The sequence below is a fragment of the Canis aureus genome, unplaced genomic scaffold (assembly GCF_053574225.1).
Source record: "Canis aureus isolate CA01 unplaced genomic scaffold, VMU_Caureus_v.1.0 ptg000316l_RagTag, whole genome shotgun sequence".
Classification (NCBI taxonomy): domain Eukaryota; kingdom Metazoa; phylum Chordata; class Mammalia; order Carnivora; family Canidae; genus Canis; species Canis aureus.
The window spans coordinates 13,728-21,373 of record NW_027554548.1 but is presented as its reverse complement, the minus strand read 5'-3'; the positions used below and the strand labels follow the sequence as shown (position 1 = coordinate 21,373).

Genomic DNA, 7,646 nt, shown 5'->3' with positions numbered 1-7,646 from the left:
TATTTACTGCAATCTGCGCTCTTACACAGAACGATATCAAAAAAATTGTAGCGTTCTCTACCTCAAGCCAACTAGGCCTAATAATAGTAACAATTGGCATTAACCAGCCTTACCTAGCCTTCTTACACATCTGCACTCACGCATTTTTTAAAGCTATGTTATTCATATGTTCAGGGTCAATTATCCACAGCCTAAACGATGAACAAGACATTCGAAAGATAGGTGGCCTATTTAAAGTCCTTCCCTTCACCACAACTTCCCTGATTGTCGGAAGCCTCGCATTAACAGGCATACCTTTCCTTACAGGATTCTACTCCAAAGACCTGATCATCGAGTCCGCTAACACGTCGAATACCAACGCCTGAGCCCTCTTAATTACACTCGTTGCCACATCCCTAACCGCTGCCTACAGCACCCGAATTATATTCTTCGCTCTACTAGGCCAGCCCCGCTTCTCCCCTATAATCCTTATCAACGAGAATAATCCTCTCCTAATTAACTCTATTAAACGACTCCTTATCGGAAGTGTATTTGCAGGATACATTATCTCCCACAGCATCACACCCACCACCATCCCACAGATAACTATGCCTCATTATCTAAAAATGATAGCCCTTGCAGTAACTATCTTGGGTTTCATCCTGGCACTAGAACTAAACCTTACCATACAAGGACTCAAATTTAACTATCCATCTAATTACTTTAAATTTTCCACCCTCCTTGGCTATTATCCAACCATTATGCACCGCCTCACACCTAAAACAAGTTTAACCATCAGCCAGAAATCAGCATCTATACTTCTGGACTCCATCTGACTAGAAAACATCCTACCCAAATCAATCTCGTATTTCCAAATAAAATCTTCTACCCTTATTTCAAATCAAAAGGGTCTCATCAAGCTCTATTTCCTATCGTTCATACTAACTATAATTCTCAGCCTACTAATCCTTAATTACCACGGGTAACTTCCATGATAACCAACACACCAGTTAACAGCGACCAACCTGTAACAATCACCAACCAGGTTCCATAACTATATAAAGCCGCAATACCCATAGCCTCTTCACTAAAAAACCCAGAGTCCCCCGTATCATAAATTACCCAATCCCCTATTCCATTAAACTTTAATACTACCTCCACCTCATCATCCTTCAAAATATAGCAAGCAGTCAACAACTCAGACAATAGACCAGTAATAAAAGCCGCTAGAACAGCCTTATTTGAAACTCACACCTCAGGGTATTGCTCAGTAGCCATAGCAGTTGTATAACCAAATACTACTAATATACCCCCCAAATAAATTAAAAACACTATCAGCCCTAAAAAAGAACCCCCAAAATTCAGAACAATCGCACAACCAATCCCACCGCTAATAATTAGCACAAGCCCACCATAAATAGGAGATGGTTTAGTGGCAAAACCCACAAAACTCATCACAAAAACGATACTTAAAATAAATACAATGTATGTTATCATTATTCCTACATGGAATTTAACCATGACTAATGACATGAAAAATCATCGTTGTATTTCAACTATAAGAACATTAATGACCAACATTCGAAAAACCCACCCACTAGCCAAAATTGTCAACAATTCATTCATTGACCTCCCAGCGCCATCTAACATCTCTGCTTGATGGAATTTCGGGTCCTTATTAGGAGTATGCTTGATTCTACAGATTCTAACAGGTTTATTTCTAGCTATACACTACACATCGGACACGGCCACAGCTTTTTCATCGGTCACCCACATCTGTCGAGACGTTAACTACGGCTGAATTATCCGCTATATACATGCAAATGGCGCTTCCATATTCTTCATCTGCCTATTCATACATGTGGGACGAGGCCTATACTATGGATCCTATGTATTCATAGAAACATGAAACATTGGAATTGTACTACTATTCGCAACCATAGCCACAGCATTCATAGGCTATGTACTGCCGTGAGGACAAATATCATTTTGAGGGGCAACTGTAATCACTAACCTTCTCTCCGCCATCCCCTATATCGGAACCAACTTAGTAGAGTGAATCTGAGGTGGCTTCTCAGTAGACAAAGCAACCTTAACACGATTCTTTGCATTTCATTTTATCTTTCCATTCATCATCGCAGCTCTAGCAATAGTACACCTCCTATTTCTACACGAAACCGGATCCAACAACCCCTCAGGAATCACATCAGACTCAGACAAAATTCCGTTTCACCCCTACTACACAATTAAAGATATCCTAGGAATCCTACTCCTGCTCCTAGTCTTAATATCACTAGTTTTATTTTCACCAGACCTATTAGGAGATCCAGACAACTACACCCCTGCAAACCCCCTAAACACCCCTCCACATATCAAACCTGAATGATACTTCCTATTCGCCTATGCCATCCTACGATCTATCCCTAATAAATTAGGAGGTGTACTCGCCCTAGTATTCTCCATCCTAATTTTAGCATTCATTCCATTCCTCCACACATCTAAGCAACGCAGTATAATATTCCGACCCCTCAGCCAATGCCTATTCTGACTTTTAGTCGCCGATCTTCTCACTTTAACTTGGATTGGAGGACAGCCAGTTGAACACCCTTTCATCATTATCGGACAGGTCGCCTCAATTCTATATTTCACCATCCTATTGATTCTAATGCCAACAATTAGCGTTATCGAAAATAATCTTCTAAAATGAAGAGTCTTTGTAGTATAATCATTACCTTGGTCTTGTAAACCAAAAATGGAGAGTAGTCGCCCTCCCTAAGACTCAAGGAAGAAGCTCTTGCTCCACCATCAGCACCCAAAGCTGAAATTCTTCTTAAACTATTCCCTGACACCCCCTACATTCATATATTGGACCACCTCTACTGTGCTATGTCAGTATCTCCAAAAAATCCTTCTTTCCCTCCCCTATGTACGTCGTGCATTAATGGCTTGCCCCATGCATATAAGCATGTACATGATATTATATCTTTACATAGGACATGTCTAGTCCAATTCCACAACCCATTGATCCTCAACAGTAACTAGATGCATATCACTTAGTCCAATAAGGGCTTAATCACCATGCCTCGAGAAACCATCAATCCTTGCCTGTAATGTCACTCTTCTCGCTCCGGGCCCATGCTAATGTGGGGGTTACTATCATGAAACTATACCTGGCATCTGGTTCTTACCTCAGGGCCATGACTCTATTTATTCCAATCCTACTAATTCTCGCAAATGGGACATCTCGATGGACTAGTGACTAATCAGCCCATGATCACACATAACTGTGGTGTCATGCATTTGGTATCTTTTATTTTTAGGGGGGGAATCTGCTATCACTCATCTATGACCGCAACGGCACTAACTCTAACTTATCTTCTGCTCTCAGGGAATATGCCCGTCGCGGCCCTAATGCAGTCAAATAACTTGTAGCTGGACTTATTCATTATCATTTATCAACTCACGCATAAAATCAAGGTGCTATTCAGTCAATGGTTTCAGGACATATAATTCTAGGACACACGTGTGTACACGTACGTACACGTGTGTACACGTACGTACACGTGTGTACACGTACGTACACGTGTGTACACGTACGTACACGTGTGTACACGTACGTACACGTGTGTACACGTACGTACACGTGTGTACACGTACGTACACGTGTGTACACGTACGTACACCTGTGTACACGTACGTACACGTGGTACACGTGTGTACACGTACGTACACGTGTGTACACGTACGTACACGTGTGTACACGTACGTACACGTGTGTACACGTACGTACACGTGTGTACACGTACGTACACGTGTGTACACGTACGTACACGCGCAAGACATTAAGTTAACTTATACAAACCCCCCTTACCCCCCATAAACTCATGTCATCTATTATACACTTATTTATGTCCTGCCAACCCCAAAAACAGGACTAAGTGCATACAATACTCACAAGCTTTATTTAAATTGTATACAAATGTATTGCTACTCTAGTTAACTTAACACAACAGTCTTACACGCATTCGATCTCGTGGTCTATCTATAGATAGCATCCCCTTTTTTTTTCCTCTCATATTTACTATGTATTTTATTTATTATACACACTACAATTTCAGTATAAGTTAATGTAGCTTAATTAATAAAGCAAGGCACTGAAAATGCCAAGATGAGTCGCACGACTCCATAAACACAAAGGTTTGGTCCTAGCCTTCCTATTAGTTCTTAGTAGACTTACACATGCAAGTCTCCACGCCCCAGTGAGAATGCCCTTAAAATCAGCAGTGATCTAAAGGAGCAGGTATCAAGCACACTCTTAAGTAGCTCATAACACCTTGCTAAGCCACACCCCCACGGGATACAGCAGTGATAAAAATTAAGCCATAAACGAAAGTTTGACTAAGCCATACTAAAAAGGGTTGGTAAATTTCGTGCCAGCCACCGCGGTCATACGATTAACCCAAACTAATAGGCCCACGGCGTAAAGCGTGTTTAAGATACCTTTGCACTAAAGTTAAAACTTAACTAAGCCGTAAAAAGCTACAGTTACCATAAAATAGACCACGAAAGTGACTTTATAATAATCTGACTACACGATAGCTAAGACCCAAACTGGGATTAGATACCCCACTATGCTTAGCCCTAAACATAGATAATTTTACAACAAAATAATTCGCCAGAGGACTACTAGCAATAGCTTAAAACTCAAAGGACTTGGCGGTGCTTTATATCCCTCTAGAGGAGCCTGTTCTATAATCGATAAACCCCGATAAACCTCACCACCCTTTGCTAATTCAGTCTATATACCGCCATCTTCAGCAAACCCTCAAAAGGTAGAATAGTAAGCACAATCATTTTACATAAAAAAGTTAGGTCAAGGTGTAACTTATGGGGTGGGAAGAAATGGGCTACATTTTCTACCCAAGAACATTCCACGAACGTTTTTATGAAATTAAAAACTGAAGGAGGATTTAGTAGTAAATTAAGAATAGAGAGCTTAATTGAATAGGGCCATGAAGCACGCACACACCGCCCGTCACCCTCCTCAAGTAATAAGACACAACCATAACCATATTAACTTAACTAAGACACAAGAGGAGACAAGTCGTAACAAGGTAAGCATACCGGAAGGTGTGCTTGGATTAATCAAAGTGTAGCTTAACTAAAGCGTCTGGCCTACACCCAGAAGATTTCATTACTTATGACCACTTTGAACAAAAGCTAGCCCAACTAACCCCAAACTTAAGTATCACAGACATATAAAGTAAAACATTTAGTTAAATAATAAAAGTATAGGAGATAGAAATTTTAATTGGAGCGATAGAGATAGTACCGTAAGGGAATGATGAAAGACATCTTAACAGTATTAAACAGCAAAGATTACCCCTTTTACCTTTTGCATAATGAACTAGCCAGAAACGACTTAACAAAGAGAACTTAAGCTAAGCTCCCCGAAACCAGACGAGCTACCCATAAACAATCTAAAAGGATCAACTCATCTATGTAGCAAAATAGTGAGAAGATTTGTGGGTAGAGGTGAAAAGCCTAACGAGCCTGGTGATAGCTGGTTGCCCACAAACAGAATTTTAGTTCAACTTTAAATTTACCTAAAAAAAAACAAAATTTTAATGTAAATTTAAAATATAGTCTAAGAAGGTACAGCTTCTTAGAATCAGGATACAACCTTTATTAGAGAGTATATACTAACATCACCATAGTTGGCTTAAAAGCAGCCACCAATTGAGAAAGCGTTCCAGCTCAACAAACAATATAACTTAATCCCAATCATATTACATCAACTCCTAATTATACCTCCTGGGCCATTCTATTTAAATATAGAAGCAACAATGCTAGTATGAGTAACAAGAACTATTTTCTCCCCGCATAAGCTTATATCAGAAACGGATAGACCACTGATAGTTAACAATCTGATAATATCAACCCAAAAATGAAATACTTATCTACCCTATTGTTAACCCAACACAGGCATGCATTTAAGGAAAGATTAAAAGGAGTAAAAGGAACTCGGCAAACACAAACCCCGCCCTGTTTACCAAAAACATCACCTCCAGCATTTCTAGTATTGGAGGCACTGCCTGCCCAGTGACACTTGTTTAACGGCCGCGGTATCCTGACCGTGCAAAGGTAGCATAATCATTTGTTCTCTAAATAAGGACTTGTATGAATGGCCACACGAGGGTTTAACTGTCTCTTATTCCCAATCAGTGAAATTGACCTTCCCGTGAAGAGGCGGGAATGCCACAATAAGACGAGAAGACCCTATGGAGCTTTAATTAACTAACCCAAACTTATGGATACTAAATACCTACAAGGCATAACATTACACCATTATTGTGGGTTAGCAATTTAGGTTGGGGTGACCTCGGAATATAAAAAAACTCCCGAGTGATTAAAATTTAGACCCACAAGTCAAAATATAACATCACTTATTGATCCAATAATTTTTGATCAACGGAACAAGTTACCCTAGGGATAACAGCGCAATCCTATTCAAGAGTCCATATCGACAATAGGGTTTACGACCTCGATGTTGGATCAGGACATCCTAATGGTGCAGCAGCTATTAAGGGTTCGTTTGTTCAACGATTAAAGTCCTACGTGATCTGAGTTCAGACCGGAGTAATCCAGGTCGGTTTCTATCTATTATATAACCTCCCCCAGTACGAAAGGACAAGGGATGTAAGGCCTACCTCACAAAGGCGCCTTAAAACTAATAGATGAAGTCAACTCAATCTAACCAGTTTATCTCCTCATAAGCCCGAGAAAAGGGGCTTTGTTAGGGTGGCAGAGCCCGGTAACTGCGTAAAACTTAAACCTTTATTATCAGAGGTTCAATTCCTCTCCCTAACAAAATGTTCTTTATCAACATTATCTCTCTTATCATCCCAATCCTTCTTGCCGTAGCCTTCCTCACCCTCGTTGAACGAAAAGTCTTAGGCTACATACAACTTCGAAAAGGGCCTAATATCGTAGGCCCCTACGGCCTCCTTCAACCAATCGCAGATGCAGTAAAACTCTTCACAAAAGAACCTCTACGACCACTTACATCCTCCATATCAATATTCATTCTAGCCCCCATTCTAGCTCTATCACTAGCCCTAACTATATGAATCCCTCTCCCAATGCCCTACCCACTCATTAATATAAACTTAGGAGTCCTATTCATACTAGCAATATCAAGTCTCGCCGTATACTCCATCCTTTGGTCAGGATGAGCCTCAAACTCCAAATACGCTCTAATCGGAGCCCTCCGAGCAGTAGCTCAAACAATCTCATATGAAGTAACACTAGCAATCATTCTCCTATCAGTCCTCCTAATAAACGGGTCATTTACACTATCCACACTAATTATCACCCAAGAACATATATGACTAATCTTTCCGGCCTGGCCCCTAGCCATGATATGATTCATTTCTACTCTAGCAGAAACTAACCGAGCCCCCTTCGACTTAACTGAAGGAGAATCCGAACTAGTTTCTGGATTTAACGTAGAGTATGCAGCGGGTCCTTTTGCCCTATTCTTTCTAGCAGAGTACGCAAATATCATTATAATAAATATCCTCACAACAATTCTATTCTTCGGTGCATTCCACAACCCATTTATACCAGAACTCTACTCTATTAACTTCACTATAAAAACCCTCTTA

General features: G+C 40.4%; 1 pseudogene; it reads left to right on the top strand.

Moving 5' to 3' along the window:
- Positions 1–4,171: 4,171 nt before the first annotated feature.
- Positions 4,172–5,126, top strand: LOC144309983 (18S ribosomal RNA; annotated as a pseudogene).
- The last annotated feature ends 2,520 nt before the right edge of the window (positions 5,127–7,646 follow it).